The 18,022-nt window shown below is 39.1% G+C and overlaps 1 long non-coding RNA gene across 1 annotated transcript in view; it reads left to right on the top strand.

Annotated features, from left to right (window-relative positions):
* Positions 1–230: 230 nt before the first annotated feature.
* The window catches only part of LOC141424928 (uncharacterized), a 159,952-nt gene continuing 142,160 nt past the window's right edge, over positions 231–18,022 (top strand). The window contains exon 1 of the long non-coding RNA XR_012449888.1: positions 231–672. This is a non-coding gene — a long non-coding RNA (uncharacterized lncRNA). The remainder of the gene's footprint in view (positions 673–18,022) is intronic.

Consider the following 18,022-nt stretch of genomic DNA (forward strand, 5'->3'; position numbering starts at 1 on the left):
ATCTCGCTCCATTTTCATGTACAAATGCACTCATCGCTTCTTAAATCCCTCAAGACATTCACGTCAACTAAAAAAAGTGACAGAAAAGAGGACAGAGATGCCTCTCCTCATTACTTCACATTATAAAACAACTATTTCTTAAACACAAATAGTCTGCTAAAAACAAAACTAAATTTTATACTTAAAAAGGATTAAGATTAATGTAGTTAATTGACTTCCCGTTAGTTATCAGAAAGGGCACTAAAACCCTATACTGTAAGCTGGAGTGAGTTATGAGAGGGGGTGGGGACAGAGAGGGGAAGAAAGAGGAGAGAGGTTGTTATTCTCAGTCTTTTATTAACCAGTTTCTTTCATCCTAGTGTGTCTTTATTATTTAGAAAAATAAAAATGATCTGTGACTCTATCCATTCTCACCTAAAATCCTGGAATAGGTGATGACTGTCTACAACCTGGTCTAACATATGCCCCAAAACTAAAACAAACAAACTCATTTGCCATACAAATTGTTTACGATTCATTAAAAAGCAAAATTGCATATCCTGGTGCTGGCAGCTGAGGCCGAGTCTCCACGGGCGGAGGGGGCATTCACTGAGTTGCCTTTGTATGCTGGGAGGACCAAGCCGGAGGCTCCCACTATGAGCCTGGAGTCTGTGCAGCCAGATGACGCATGAGGTAATTTTAAAGCTTTATTTGCCTTTAGTGTGAAACTCAGATCTTGTACTGTCCTTTGCTTAAAAAACCATATCAGCCAGGGTAAAGTTTAATGTTTTTTCTCAGTTGGGAAAAATTGTTTGGATGAGAATATGGAGAGAGAGAAGAGAGAGAGAGAGAGAGAGAGAGAGAGAGAGAGAGAGAGAGAGAGAGAGAGAGAGAGAGAGAGAGAACTATTCAAGGAAAGAGATCTAAGAGAAAATGTGAAATTTGTATTATTTTAATTAGTTCTCTCTCCCTCCATCAAAATTCTTCCTCAATTTCCCATCAAGAATGGGAAATTTACATTAGAATTATTTGTAACTGGTAGATCTAACGGGTTATAGTGTGCGGTCACCTTTTAGGGAAACAAACAAAAATTTTTTTTTTAAAATTTATTCCCTATGGTAATTTCTACAACTTTTTAAAAGAGTGGTCTGCTCTGGTCTGATTTCTCACACTTTTCAAAGCCAAGATCTAGAAGCGCTGAAGTTGAGAGAAACTTCCTTGTAACATGCAGTCCACACAGCAGCATGTGAGCTTTCAGCATTGTTTATTTTTAGTCAAATGCAGTGCTGAATGTTTCCACCACTTTTATATGTTATATTACTGGCGGTAAAACATCTGTAAAATAATTTTAAATGAAAATCAACTTCCAAGTAAACTTTACAAAAAAGGAATTACAGTTTTCCAAGTTTTCAAAAAGAAGCATTTGGGGATCTTTGCAAGAAACAAAAAAGATGACACAATTTGCCATAAAAAGTAACAGTCTATAAAATCTAGGAGCTCTTGAAATACAAGGAAGTAGAATGTTTCACCCAGAATATGACATCAGAAAGCAGTTTTTTTTTAAAGCTTACAACTTGGCCTAGAAAATAATAGCCAAAGCAATCAGTATATTCATTTTTAGTGTTTAACAAGCTGTGTAAGTCGAAGCAATAGTCAACATCAATGCATACAAGTAAACCTTGTTCTTGCTGGCAGAAACTCTAATTGGAAAATAAATGCCCTGAATAAAAGTTCAGGGCCAAAATGGATAGTCTATAGCCAGTCTCATTAGCTAAAGCTTCAAGTAACATTGTCCCAAAATCACTAGTAAAGTTTCTGATGTCTAGTTAAAAAATTGCAAGTTAAGACACACATGTACACACATACGCACAACACTTTTACTCAAGCCCTTGGAAAGGACACACCGCATCCCAAGAAGCAGCCGGATAGAATCCTGCAGTAAGTAGCTCACTTTTAATAGCCTCTCAGTCCTCCGAATTCCTAAAACTTGCCAAAATGATACCACCGTTGGTCCGGGAAGGGAAAGGAGAATTCTTTCTGCAGATCATACAGTGAAACCAACCATGCCCTGTTTTGTAATTCCATTCGCCAGTCTCTCCCTTCAGCATCACTCTCTCTCTCTTTTTCTTAAACTGATATCTATGTGAAATGAGCAGAAGTTCACGGTCCAGTTAGGAACGGATAATACATTCATTGTCCTGGCAGCAAACTTTTTTTTCACTCCCTGGAAGAATTCTCGCTTGCCGCAAGAATAATAATTACAGAAAACTAGAAATGCACTGCTCACAAATTAATCCTTAACGGACACCACCCTAACGAGGACAGTAATGACTTGAGGACTCTCTTCCTCACAGGACTTGAGTCTCCTGTGACAATGAGCTATTGTGCATCCTCCCAACTCACTACCTCTTATAGATCCCAGAAGTCAAAGGTTGCCTGGCCTCGTTCACCATGACATGTGGGTTAACTCCTTCTGCTGCCTCATGATAGAACTTTATTAAAACTTTATTTGTACTCAGAGTTACTAAAAGAAACGGTGTGTGGATCATTTCCACGCAGAGCGCAAGTTCCTAAGACACTGAAGACCTGCTCTGACATAAACTAGAGGGGAAAGTTAGATGTGATCTGAGTCCCCTGATGGAAGATGAGGAGTGGGGACACATTACTCTCACAGGTGATTTCAGGCAATCCAGTTACTGCAGCACGACCAGAATTCACTGAGGACTTGCTTGCGTCTTCCCAGTGTCCAACACGCATCCTCAGAAAATATCACAGCCAAGGAAAACCATGCACCCAAAAGTCCCCGAAAACAAAAAGGGCATGTGAAACTAGAGAGAGGGGACAAAACCTGAGGGGCAGGACAAATGTTTCCTTTTCTATTCCAAGATTAGCTTGGTTAAAATACCCACTTCCATCTTAAAACTTAAGTCTTTAAAAAAAAAAAAAAAGAGAGAGAAAACTCCAAATACTGTCCCCTGGAAAACAAGGGCAAGCATTTCTGGGAATTCAAGTTGCAGAGTGGCAGAGAGAGGGAGGGTGGCAAGAGGAAGCAGTGTGAGACTGCCTCACTGAAGAGTGTGAAAAAAATCAAATGTGAATTTGATGAATGTGAGGTCTGGGACATTTTGTCAAAGAGGGAGGGAAAGTAGAAAAGGAAAAAAAAAAAAAAAAGGCAGTCCTGGCTGCCAACTCACCATCCACCAAGTTCTGGCCGAGATGTCGTAGCAGAGCTGCCATTTGATGGAGCCGTCGGAAGCTTTCCCTGCCATTACGCTGTCAGCAAGCTTCATCTGATGCTAACTCACGGGAGATAAGACACCTAATTGAGAAAACATTTGCAGTAGCATGTGGGGTAACATGTAGTCCGGTCCATACCATATGGAATCATGGGTAAAAAAATCTCCTTGACAATGAACCAATCTCTCACAGACCCAGTGGCAAGGTGAAGTGGAGATGAAAAGTCTGCTGCTAGCACTGTCTTCTCCTCTCTCCTTTTTAAAAAACAAGAGCCCACTGCTCCACATCAAAGGGAGGTGGTTAAAATTAGGGCTTCATCACTCAGATGATTTTGGTCTGCAAGGTTTTTCCTTTCCTTCCAACAACCAGTTCCCCCCTCTTTTTTTTTTTTTTTTTTAAGGAGAATAAAGAGATTTAATAGGACAAAGGCAGGTAGTGGACTGCAGAGGGAGATCGCCACAGGCTATTAGCCTAAAATTTCTGCTTGACAGATGGAACTGCTTAGAGACTATCATGCAATGTTTTGGGCTTTTTTTTTTTCTTTTACCCCCCCCTTCGACTTTAAGTCTGATTCAGTATCTGTTTTTCACAGCCACTTTTCTCAAGTACGTGAGCTGTGCATTTAAAAAAATGTTTAATTCAGTTTTGCTGTCTTACACATCCCTGTTGGAAGCAAAGCAAAAAGTCTAAAACTAAATCTAGGAATAACTGAACAGGTTTTCCAAGGAGGAAAAAAAATTCCAGGGAAAATATTTCTCCTTCTGTACCTTATTTTTTTAAAAATTAATTCATTACTTAATGTAGTTGTGAAGGAACCTAAATATGAAATGACGATGTTCGGGTTCCTTGATTTTTGGTTCAGCTGGCAATGTGTTTCAATGCATATTTTCATGTGAGTAAATAAATACATTACTGATATGTTACAAGTTGTACCCAAGGCCAGGCTAGGCACCATCTAAGATTTTAGCGCCTTTAAAAAATTAATTCTGAACTTCTTATTCTTTGTGAATAAAGTAACTCGTCATTATCAATTCAGTTTAACACAATTCAGGCTAAACTTGACAGGAGTGCCTCCTTAATCAGGGAAAATCACCTCTGATTTCCTTACTGTAACTCAGCCATATTCTTTATAGGAATGTTAAAACAACATCCTTTTCTTTCTTTCTTTCTTTTTTAACCATGAAACAAAAAATAAGCTACAATATGGACTTACCAATAAGAAAGGCTATAAAATGATTTTTTTTTAAAGTGAGAGAAACTCTAGACAACTGCTGAATTTCAAGTCATTTTTATTCAAGACTAAAGAAGGAGAGAAGGGAAGAAGGCAGTAGGCAGAATGACTTGCATTTGGTGTTTGGTTCTTTCAAATTGGGTAGCATTAGGAGCAGTGGATATGCCATTAAAAGAGCAGCATACCAAACACATCCTGATTTTTTCAGCATATAGGTGATCCTTTGACTTGTAAACTTCTACTAGTGAAATTGTATTCTCTAATACAGGCCCTGAATGCAGGCACCCCGGATCATGGGAGAATTCGTCTGCCATCATTTCTCAGGGCAAACAAATTATGGTCATTAAAAAGTTATGTATTTACAGCCCAACTTCCTAATGGATTTTTTTCTAATCATATTTTCAAATAAGTAATATTTATATAAACTTTTGTGAGTCTTATTTTAAGTCCTAAAGTGGTTAAATTTGATGGTTTTTTGCTTTCTTATTTCTGATCTCTTCCTTAGTAGAAGGTATTATTTTAACCACTTAGCATCATGGTCATATATGTAATAGAGAGCTGTTCTGACAAAAATAATTGCATTAAAACAAGTCTTATCCAGTTGCACCAGAAATGTTTCCTAATCACAAGTGTGGCATGCAGACTTCGTCTAGGAGTGAACTATAAATATAATAAATCAGGCATTTCTTCTTTCTCATTCCCCATTTTCGTGTGATCTCTTCTAAGAATGGGGGCAGGGTATGACCGTGGGAATTATTATCAAATGTAGGTCTTGCTACATTTACTAGGAAGCCTTCTTTATTCTGTATCACCTTGGCTTCACCTCTCTTTTCCAAAGAGTTTGCAGTAGCCCAGGAAATACTGGTTAGCTTCAGTACCCTTGACTGGCCATGGTCCTTCTAGCCAAAACATTTAGAGACTTCTGTAGCTGCAGCATCTTACAATGACCTGAGTTCTCCATTTGGAAAAAGATAGAGAAAGAAGTTACAAATTATACATGCAATGTAAAATAGTCCCCACAAAAAAGGGAAAAGCAAAAGAAGAAAAGAAATGGGGTAATATTCTGTCTTTGAGTTAACCTCCTCTTCCATTCCATCCATCCCTACTTGCCTGTGACAAGCAGAGAAAACCAAAGTTTCCTTGCTTTTAAGCTCTCCAGCTTCCTCCCAGGGCATAAAGGCAAATGGATATCTTTGACTTGCGAGCCCACTGCTTTATAATTTCTAAGTCTGTCCGGCAGCAATGTGTGAAGTTGAAGGTGCCTCTTGTGCAAGCCGCTGCATTTCTGAGCCTCAGAACACCCATTATTTATGAATGAATGAGGCACAAGGCATACTGGAGTGCAGATTTCACTTTGTGAGTGATGGAATACCTGGGAAGGTTTTGCAGAGATGACCCAGTAGTTTTGAACAAAGACATGATAAATATTATTGCATAATAGTGTCTTAAATCCAGAACAATTAGGACATTTAACCTTATCACTGTTTTCTAAGAGGCTGGTGGAGGCTGTCTTTCCCTATATAGCAATCAGTGTTTTCACAGTGTGGCCCCTTCCTAATAGCTTTAAAACAAGATTAAATAAAACATGTTAAATATTGCAATTATTGTGGGAAATAAAATTATTTGGTGAGCATAATGGGGAGCAATTCAAGCATTTAACATGATCCAGGAAATGCTACTCCAAACAATTGCGTTGCTTTATGCATTTTTCCCCTTTGATTGCTGACAGATGCCTTTTTGGAAACAAACATCTAAATGGTTTGCCTTCAGTCAGAAAAAAATATAACAGAAAGTGACTACATGTTTTGAATTTAACTCTTGTCATTTGAATACTTCCAAGTGCACGTGAATGAATCTAAGGCAAAAACAGCACTCTCGTCAGGAAATGAGCGCATCAGCATTTGGGCTTTCTTTGAGTATATTGTAAGAAGTGAGAACACCCCTGGCCATGGAGTCCAGTGGTGAGGAGCAAGGTCTGGGCAATGGCGAGGGTGAGGACATATTAGAAAGGGAACTGATTTATTATAGGAAGCCTCAGGCAAAGTGCAAGCCACTTTCCAGCCTCTCTCTGGTTGTTGTGGCCAATGCTTCCCAAATAAACTCTCCCCTTTTGTTCAGTGGGAAGAGTCCAGAGTGCTGGCAGGCTGGAGGATTCCCTCTGGGTCTTTCTGCAGTACATATGGAAAAAAGGCCTTAGAGACTGTGCTGCCAACAGGTGTACACCACCGAGGAGCGGGTTTGGTTTTTGTTATCTGCCGCTGAAAGACAACGTGTGCTGGGATATTAATGATTTTCAGAGGCTTGGATAGTAGAACAGTTGAGAGCATTGTTTCTAAAGTCTCATATCCTGATTCTGCTGGTTACTCATGACCTCTCCCAGGTTACTTAACCTCTTTCTGATTCTCTGTGTCCTACACTAATCAGGAAAATAAAGACAATAGCATTTATTTTGTGAGCGGCATATATATGTATGTATAAATATACATGTAGTTATAGTTATAAGCAAAAAACATCCATAGAGTTATAGTCCCTGACATGTAATAAGTGTTCAGCCAGTTACTGATGTTTTGTTTCTATTATTCCCCTGTTGAAGGAAGCACTCTTTTTTCCCTTTCTGGTCCTGTCTTGTGAGACTGGGTTAGTTTCCTCCCTCTGTTCTCTCGTAATAACCTGTGCCTTGCTCCATTGCAGCTCTGAGCACCTGTTCCTGGAATCTCCTTTCTCCCAGGCTGTCTTCCTTTCTGCACCTTGATATTCTTTAGGGCAGCAACTGTGTTTTACTCATCTTTGTGGCTACAAGTACTAGAGAAATTGCAGGGACTCCTGAAATGATTAAAGAAATATAGTAACAAGGCACAGAACTCTAGTCTATTTGAGATTCTGTAGCATTCTCCTCACATATACACAGCTCCTTTTTTTTTTTTTAATTGTCTCAAGCTCTTCCCCCCTCCTAGAACATGAATGTGCCTTCCCAAGTTAGCACCCGTGGCCAGGACATCCCTGCACAGTGACCAACTCCTGTTGCTTTCCCTGTCTGTATCATGTATCATATAGACTAACTGTATTACTACCTGTCTTTGATGAACATGTATCTATTATCCACTCATTCATCCATTAAATAGTGATTTCTACAGTGCAAGTAATTAATTTTTTTCTCCTTTTTTAAGCTTTGTTTTCAGGATCCTTGGAAATGTGAAACTGTAGAAGAGAAACTTGATTTTGAATGCAGAATATAATAACAGCTAAAATGTTTTGAGTGCTTCCTCTTGACAGGTGCTGTTCCAAGATCTTTATGTGGTTTTTTTTTCCAGGTAGTTTCAGGTAGGTTCTTAGGAGACAGGACTTATTATTAACCCCATTTTACAAACAAAAAAACAGACTCCAGAAGGTGAAGCAACTTGTATATGGTTCCAGAGTTAGGGAGAGAAGCAGGATCCCATGAGTCCACAGCTATGCCTCCCAGATGTTGCCTCCTAGACCATGAAAGGATGGAAAGAGCAGGATTCAGCATCTGCTATGTACCAGGTACTTCTTAAGGTACTTCTGGGTATGATATGCTGTGAAACCTTTATAACTCTAGGAGTTGTTGTTTGCAGGTCAGAATCAAAAAGGTAAGAGTCTTACCTAAGACACATATAAAATAAGAAGAGCACATGTTTGCTGGGAGTGGTGGCACACACTTGTAACACCAGCACTTGGGAGGTGGTGGCAGAAGGATCACAAGTTCAAGTCCAACCTGGGTTACACAGTGAGACCCCATCTCAAAAACCCAGCCCCCACCAACCAAAACAAACAATAAACCTAAAACAAAACAAAACTCACCAAGAAAACAAACAAAAAAGCAAAGATTTAGCCCTAAATCTGCTTGATCAAAAAAAAAAAAATCTCAAGCTTTATTTGTTCCGACCAGCTATCTCTCAGAATACATTTTGTATTTCTTTTATAGACTTAAATGTCGGGCTTGACAAATGTGTATGGTCTTGAATCACCAGGATCTTGGAAATGATGAAATTCGAAATGTAGTCTGTTGCTGAAACTGTGGAGAAGTTTAGTTTAGGGTAATGAATATCTAAGATTTAAAAATAAAGAAAGGAAATAAATACTGATATTGAAGAAGGATTATCTATTATTAATACCTAGGTCTTTCCTCTAACTGTAATCAGGCAGAAAAACCTAAAATGGTGCTCAGGACATCACACTTAACTCTTCAAATGAGCATGGTCTCACTGGTAAACTTTGGGATACGAGGAAAAATCAACATAAAAAATTAATAAAAAGCCCAGAAAAAAATGTAAAAATGAAAAAAAAAAAAAAAAGCCCAGAAAAATGCCCACCTCTTTGGGGAATAATTTATCCTTTTTTTTTTTTTTCTTTGTGAAATTGGTAAAATCCTCTGCACAGCTACACGTCATTACTGGGTGTGAGTGTGGTGACTTAAACAAACTAGTGTCCCAAGTCACCTGGCATGATTTTCTCACTGTGTGGCAGAATTGAATGCCACAAAGCCGAAAAGGACGGTCTTGAAGAAAATACCAGGGGGTCCAGACAGCCCCATCCATTTTAACTATATGCCCAGAGACTGCTCAGATTTTTTATTTTGTGTGTGTATATTTTTTTCTTGAGAAAAATATTGATTTTTTTTTAGCAGAAAATCAACTGCCATGTCCTGCAAATAATAATTTTCTTCTTGGTGGCAGTTCTTGCACTTCATTTCCGTTTCAAAATTCTTTGACTTTTATTCTCCCTTTGCATTTTCTGTTAGCCAGCTGCCACCCAAGATTGTCCTAAACCCTCTCCCCTTGCTAAAAAGGAAAGGAAAAAAAAAAAGAAAAAAGAAAAAAAGAAAAATACACACAAACCCAATCCTCTAATAAGTATATTCACAACTTTTATGCAAGGCGCCTAAGAAAACTAAAAGGTTAATATATTCTAACTAGATGTTAGGTATAGAATGTCAGATCTGTCAAATTTCATTATAACTTGCTGCTCATTGGAAAAGATTTGATTTCTTTTGCCACTGTCCTACTATGTTCAAGTCACAGACGCCAGCAGCAGCCCACTGAAGACCACAGGCTGGCAGTGAGCGGGCTCGAGTGGGAAACCAGCCGCAAGGACCATCTGTTTCCGATTTCTAGCTGAGCCAAGATGTGCAGTGAAGTGCATTCCATTCACCAGGCCAGCTTCTCCCCTGCTCAAGTTATTAGTGTTACAAGTGAAATGATCTTTTCCAAACAGCGGGGGAGCTATAAGCCTTATGGAAGAGGACTTTAACACACACACACACACACACACACACACACACACACACACACACATACCAGTTAGACATCTTTTGTTAAAGTTGTGAGAAGTGCTGCTTATAAATTTAATTACAGCATTCTTCATGGGGTTCATAAAGTATGTTTTATTAAGCGTGATAACCTTGGAGACCACAGTGTATACATTGGCCTCATTTAGTCTAAGTGAATGATCAAATATCTTTGGGATGCTTTTTGTGGGAATAGTTAAAAATGATAAGAAGGAAGTATTTAAACTACCTTAAAATGAACTGGCTTTCAAAAGTATAATGGGATTTTAGGGTAATGGATAGGACCTCTTGCTCATCCAGCCCAGGTGAACCAATCTTATTCAAGGAGCCAGTGCTGAGGCTCCTCAGCTAGCCATTAAATCCCAAAGGTACCAAATGACTAGGATCACTGTATAAGTTGGGAGAGATAAGCTATGTCTTTATTATTTGGGGTTGACCTTCTGCCTAGCTCAAGATTGATTAGTTTTAGAAAAAATTGGAGATGAACTAGGGATGCTGGTTGATTGACAACATGGTAGAAATGGCAAGAGAAATTGACACCCTAAGTAAGTATGTATGAACGTGTATTTAGTAACAGGTGATTGCTACCCTCCAGGTGCTCAGAAACAAAGAAGAAAGGTATGGGGTGTGTCTCAAGGAGCTCACCAGTATTCACTGAGGAAGCAGATGTAGGAGCAGGCCCATTTTTACAGTGTGACAGAACCATGGTAAGGTAGCCTTGATTCTTCCACATATGTGATGCATGGCTCTGGGTTGTCACATGTTCTCTGTAGGCATCATCTGAAAATGGGGATGGTGAGGGTAATGGCTGACTTTTGGGTACTGCTGTTAGAATTAAATGAACTACAACCTATAAAAAGGAAAAAGGATCCTAGTAAACACTTAGCAGGTGTTCAATCTATGTTAGTTTCTGTTCCCTTCCAGTTATTCTTCAAATACTAGAAAACCTTATACATTATGGCAGGTTTCTCTTTTGTGGATGACAAGTATGTTGACTCTAGCAAGGCTGCATCAGTGGTAATTCCCTGCACCTCAGGCAGCTTTAGACCACAGCTTTTCCAAGGCCAAGGTCTGCAGAGGGCACTGTACAAAATCATGAATAATCAGACACCTAATGCATGCTTTTGGTTCATGGTGAATGGGAGAATGATCTTTCCTAAATTGAACTTACCTTTTTTTTTTTTTTCAAAATAGAGATCAAAGGCTGGGTGCCAGTGGTTCATGTCTGTAATCCTAGCTACTCAGAAGGCAGAGATCAGGAGGATCAAGGTTTAAAGCCAACCCTGGGCAAATAGTTCAAGAGACCCTATTTCGAAAAAAACCCATTACAAAAAAAGGCTGGCAGAGTGGCTCAAGTCGTAAGGACATCTGCCTAGCAAGCATACAGACCCTGAGTTCAAACCCCAGTGCAGCCAAAAAAAAAAAAAATAGAGATCACATACATTCATTTAATGTTTGTACATTAAGAAAATGAGTACTAGCAGAGTATTTGGTGTCACGGAACAGTTAATGGCAGGCACGGGCTCCAGCCTTGGGACTGTAATTATCAGTGACTCTGTGTGCATGATGGTTTCATAGTGGTTGAAGAACTAACTGTGTCCTGAATCTGTAATTGACTTGCATTCAGATGCATGTGAGCCCTGCCACTGCTGCTGCTTCTGCTGATTGTTTTATATACACCTGCCAATTGGATCTTTGCACTTCACTCATATTTACAGACAGAAATGGAGGTCATCTGCTAGCTCCCTTATTAGAGATGGAAAAGCTGGAACCACTGTTTCAGGTAGGTTCCCTGAAAGCAAACTGACACTTGTGTGAGACTTTGAAGGCTTGTGTGCAGGAGTTCATTGGGTTGACTGTCAGGATCAATACCTGCAGAGAGGTGAAGGAAGGAGGACAGGGCAGGGGGAAGAGTTAAAAATCATTAAGTTCTAATAAAGGTCCAGTTAATCATGCAGGGAATGTGGAAGCTGGAGTACCTTTGAAGAACTACCCCAAATTAGACCAGGGCCTTGTTCTCCTGCAATGACCAATCAACCATTGAATAAGAGTTGTCTCGGGGAAAGGGAAGAACCTGTAGGCTAGATGGCAAGCAAAGAAAACCCATAGGAGTTTCAGCTGAGAGCTGTTAGCCACCAATGTTCCTAGTAGTTGGCATAGCACCTGGATGGTATGTCAGGGACCCATTCATATCCAGAGAAGTTACACTGCCTACTTATGGCTGGACCATATGGTTCATAGATCTACTCATTTCTTTCCCAAACGACAGGAGGTCTTCATGCTCCATTTTAACAGAATCTACCTAATAGATGTAGTGACATCCCTTCTTCTTAGGAAACACGGTGGGGGGAGGGCCGACAAAAAAGGTAGATAAAGCAATGAGAATAATCCTGGGTATTTTTTGGCTTCTTCAGTGTCCAGTGATAGGTGCCTCTCATGGCAAATACAAAGGTTCAGTGAGTGAAGGAAAGGGAGATCGGGAGTGGGGCTCTCAATCCATATAGTCAGATCTCTCTTTGAGCCTCTATGGTAGAAGCAGGTGTTGGGACATTCCTGGGAAGTTGCAGCTGTGGAGAGGAGGATTTGGGTGAAAGGGCAGGGAGGGGGAGGAAAGGGCAGCAGTGGGGTGAAATTGGTGCTTCTTCTTCCACATTTACCTCTCAAAGTAGCTCTCCCAGTGAGTACCTGGACATGAAGAAACAAAGAACCCTCCAAATCTGAAGCATGGTGTATTATGACTAAACTCTCTGCTTCAAATGGAGAAATGGAGAATAAATCCAAACTCCCATGATTTCTTTACAAGAAAAAAAAATATGTCTGGCATGGAGCTGGAGGCTTTTAGAATTATCTACCCCCTCCTAAACCTCCCCATCAGCTCCTTAATTTCTTTTTAAATTTTGTATCCTCAGTTGGATTCTTTTACTTGCTGTGGTATATTAAAAAAGAACCATCTTAATTTTTGAGCTGTCACCCCATTTCTACATGTCATTGGCAGTGAACATGATATGAATGACTTGGAAATCCACAGGGCGCATCACAATCTCTAGTTGGTACTTTTTCCCTGGGCTTGTATGTGACAAGTTTGAGAAACTTGTTTCTGCCTTGTTCTTCTCTGTCCCAACACAAGGGACAGCCCCTTCTATAGAGATCATGGGCTGGGAGTATAGCTCAGTGGAAAAGCACTTGCCTTTTAAAGAGATCATGGACAGCCCCTCAAATGAATGAGATTTCCACATCGACTTTGGGCATTTTCTTCCACTTATTTCTTAATGGTCACATGTAGTCTCCTCCTCTTCTCTCTCTGCCTCTCCATGTCCCATTGAGAGCTTGTATTAATTTCCCTACTTGCCTCCCTCCCTCTTGCCTTTCCTTCCATGTTTTTCTAGCTCCTGTCATATTGCATACACAATGCTCACGACTAGGCAGTACAATTGTCATCGAGACAGAGCCAGCCTTCAAGGCACTTGTCCTTGGAGCAGACAGATAACCTAGCCATTCCAATTCAGTGTGATACACCCTACTTTGGGTGCTAAGGGAGAACAGAAATGGGCTTCTAACAGTACAAGGGTAGTGGTACGTGGTTGCATTTTCTGCAAGAAACAAGAATGAGGTTTGGCTTCAGGGATGACATGGAGTATGACAGACAAAGGCAGATATTTGGAGGAAGTTATGATAGTGGGGGTGTTGTAGACCCAAAGGATAACACAGAAGAGCCCTAAAGGAGAGTCCGGTAACATTATGCTCCTGAAAATTAGCTCATGGGGGTGGAGATTTGCACATTTCCTCATGGTTTCATGGTCATATTCTCTCTGCAGATGGATCTATAGTCCACCAGCTGTTTTCTATGGCCCACAGGCTAAGAATAGTTTTCATCTTTCCAAATGGCCAGAAAAAAATGAAAAGAAGAAGAATATATTGTGACACATGTGTGTAATAAAGTTTATAGGACACAGTCATATTCATTTATTATATGTATTGTTTATGACTGCTTTTGTGTTACAAGGGCAGAGAAGTGTACCTATGATGGAGACTGTGTAGCTTGAAAAGACTAAAATATTTAATATCTGGCCCTTTACAGAAAAAAGGTTTAATGATCCCTGGCTTAGGAGATGGGACTTAGGGTAACAAGCTTGGATTCAAATTTTGGCTCTTCAACTTCTGAAAGCTGTGTGACCGTCAGCAAATTTCCTAACCTGTCTATGTCAATTTGCTCATTTGAAAATGGCAATAATGATACTTTGCAAGCTTGTGAAGATTGAAGATGACGAGCTATTAATAACCTTTGTGATAAGATAAATATGATAACATTGTGAATTGCTATATTCATTGCCATAGTGACTGTTATGGTTTGGGTCTAAAATGTCCCCTAGAGGCTTATGAATTGAACAGCGCAGCAGTGTTCAAAGATGGGACTTTTGTGAAGTGATTGATCGTCTCATCAATGGATTAGTTTATTGATGGGTTTGTAATTTGATGGGCTAGTGAGAGATAGCAGAAACTTAGGAGGTGGGACCTAGTAGAAGGGACTGGGTCTTTTGGGGCACGCTCTAGTGACTATATCTTGTCCTGGCCTCTAGCACTCCTGTCTCTCTCTCTCTCTCTCTTTCTCTCTCTCTCTCTCTCTCAGCTTCTCAGCCACCGTGATATGATCAGGTTTTCTCCTCCACATGCTTCCTGCTATGATGTTCCACCTCTTTTCTGAAATCAAGAACCAAAAATCCTCCTTTAAGATAGTTACCTCAAGTATTTTGTCACAGTGACAGAAAGAATCTAACACAATGATTACTCTGGGAATTGTCAGTCAAAAATGTATTTTCTGTTAATTGATCAATAGGGAACATTTGTGAGAGAATAGAAAAATTGTCAGAACTCCCTAAAATAATGATAGCTTAAATTAATTGAGTGCCTACTACGACATGATGCTAATCATTCTTTCCATGCATTGTCTCTGATCCTCACTTCAGATCTCTGAGGTAGCTACTCTTGTCATTCAGTTGTGCAGATGAGGAGACTGAGGCTCGGCAGGTTAAGTAAGTTAGCTCAGATCCCACGGCAGAGTCGTGACTCAAACCCTGGAATGTCTGATGTCAAAGTTTCTGTCTTAACCATTCTCCTTCTGCATGTACCTGATGAGAAGCAGAAATTCAAGATTCAGAGACCACAGCTGTTCCTGCTGGCTGGCAGGTTGGAGTATCAGTCCTAGTCAAGTTCTGTGTAGTGTCAACACTGTTGCGACTGCCTGTATCCACTTTTGAGTCAATTTCTAGGAGAAACTGGTGAGAGCTGCAACCAAGATGACTTCTTGAGCATTGTCCTATTGGAGTGGTCCCACATACAATCGATTTCACACACTTGGGTGTGGGGATGTGCATATGGCTGTCTGGAGAGTAGACAAACAAGACTGTGTTTGACTATATTGCTGGGATGATGTGCAGTGATGAATAAATAAAATCTGCTTGGTTTTCAAGTATTATTTACTGACATGGGAATATGCTCCCAAATAATTCTACCAAGGACCAAACCATCAGAGACTCACACACATCTGATCTCAGTTTTGCAATTACCTGTAAATTATGTGTGTATTTTTAAAAAGATGGTAAAGGAACATACCAGAATATTCAGTAGTTGTCTGTCTCCAAGCCTTGAGGGAATAATGGTAAATATTATTATTTATATCTTTAGTTGTGTTTCCACAATTTTAAAATGTTTGCATAGGTGTACATAAATAAAATATCTGAGCAATTTGATACTATCAAAAGACTTAAAAAACTTCAAATTCTTTGACTCCCTAATTCCATCCCTGGTATACTACTATAAATGTGGCTGAGCTATACATGTCTATTTTAACATTGTTTGATATGGTGAAAAAATTAGAAAATAATGTTACATGTGGTATAACTACATCAAAGCATATTATGCAGCTATGAAAGAAAATGTTGCTAATGAATGGAAAATGCTTGTGCTGTAATAGTGTAAAAACAAGCAGGGCACAAAACTGAACATACAGAATGAACACAGTTCAGTGAAAACCCAACAATCTATTCATTAACAGACAGAAAGAAAACACATTCAAGTGTTAATAGTTGTGTATATAATTGATAAAATTACAAATTTTTCTTCTTTTTTTCCTTTTATGCAATTTCAAAAGTTCCTTGAATGATTGGATATTATTTCTAGAATGGAAATAAGTAGACATTAAAAAACTATTGAAATTGGAAATCTGTGTTTGCTGGTGAATAGTCTTAAAAACTCCCCCTCCCTCCACAGCCCATCTCCTATATCTTCATCTCCAGGGATTTCCCAAGTTAGGCACAAAAAGCTTAATGAGAACGCAAAAAACACCACACTGAGAACCAGGAGATGTGGATTCCAGCCAAGGCCATGCCACTGACCCACCTGCATGCTCCAGGGTGAATCTATTTTCCTCTCTGTCTCAGTTTCTTTATCAAGTGATCTTGTTCCTGGCTGCTTAGTGTGAGCTGTCTAATATCTGGGTACCTCTTAAACAACCCAGCTCAACACAAACAGTTCTACTTTTATGGTCTCCTTATTGGCTTTACAGAAAACTTTTAAATGAAGAATGATTCCCTTGTTAATTAAGTCTCAAAACCAATGGACTGGATGATCTAGATTGTGTCTAGATAATTAACTGCTTTAGAGTGCAGCTGCTGTTCATATCCTTTTTAACAAGTTTAAAATTTATTTTTAATTGTGATAAAGAACATATAACATGAAACTCACCTTCATATTTTGTTTTTGGTGGAATTGGGGTTAGAACTCAGGGCTTCATGATTGCTAGGCTGGCACTCTTACTGCTTGAGTCACTCTGCCAGCCCAAACCTTAAAATTTTAAGTGCATGGCACAGTATTGTTAACTACACATATTGTTGTACAGTGGTGCTCTAGAACTTTTTCATCTTGCAAGACTTAGAGTCTGTACCCATTGATCAGCAACTTCCCACTTCTTCCTATTCTATCCCCTGGCTATTGGAGCCCTGCTTTTTGCTTCTAAGAGTCTGACGACTTTAGGTATCTCACATAAGTGCAATTATGTAGCATTTGTCTTATGACTAGCATATTTCACTTACTATAATGCCCTCATAGCTCATCAGTTTTTAAAGACCAAATGATATTCCATTGCATGTCTGCACTGTACTTTCTTTTTCATTCATTCCTCAATAGACATTCAGGTTGTTTCTACCATTGACCTTCGTGAATAATGATGCAATTGTCAAGGGAGTGCAGATATCTCTTTGAGACGCCGATTTAAGTTCTTTTGGGTAAATACCCAGAACTGTGATTGCTGGAACTTTGGTAGTTCTATTTTCAATTTTTGGGAAACCTCCACTCTGTTTTCCATGGCTGTGATACCATTTTACATTTCCACTGGCAATGTATAAACTTTCCAATTCCTCCATGTCCTCCCCTGTACATGTTATTTTCAGGTGTGAGATGGTATCTCACTGTGGTTTGATTTGCATTTCCCTCATGATAAATGATGTGGAGCATCTTCTTATCTTATCTTGTGTTATAGTTATTTGTATGTCTTCTTTGCAGAAAGAATATTTAATATCTTTGCTAGGTTTGCAATTGATTTTTTGTTGTTTTTATTGAGTTGTATTTCTTCATACATTTTGAATATTAAATTATTTTCAGATTCATCATTTGCAAGTATTTTCCCATAATTTAGGTTGTCATTTCACTCTTTTGTTTGTTTCCTTTACTATGCTGAAATTTTACAGTTTGATGTAATTTCATTTAAAAAGTTTTACTTTTGTTTCCTCTGCTTTTATTGTTTTAGTCAAGAGAACATTACCAAAGTCAATGGTGTGGAACTTCCCCCCATGCTTTCTTTTAGTTTTATAGTTTCAGGTCTTATAGTTGAGTCTTTAAGCCAAATTGAATTGATACTTTTTTTTGTGGGTACAGTGTGAGATAAGGGTGCAATTCACTCCTTTACATACAAATGTCCAGTTTTTTATTTGATGAAGAGACTATTATTTTCCCATTTTGTAGTACATGCAATTTAACAGGGGACAATCTAATCATCATATAAGTGTGGATTTAATTCTGGGATCTCTGTTCTGTTCGTTTGGCCATATGTCTATACTGATGCCAAAATCATACTGGTGGAATTACTGCAGTCTTGTAATACGTTTTGAAAGTGTGAGGTCTCCAGCTTTGTTCTTTCTCAAGATTGTTTTGGGTATTCAGGGTTCTTTTAGGTTTATATGAAGTTTAGAATTGTTTCTGCCATTTGTATAAAA

Source organism: Castor canadensis, chromosome 7, assembly GCF_047511655.1.
Source record: "Castor canadensis chromosome 7, mCasCan1.hap1v2, whole genome shotgun sequence".
In the NCBI taxonomy this organism is placed as follows: Eukaryota; Metazoa; Chordata; class Mammalia; order Rodentia; family Castoridae; genus Castor; species Castor canadensis.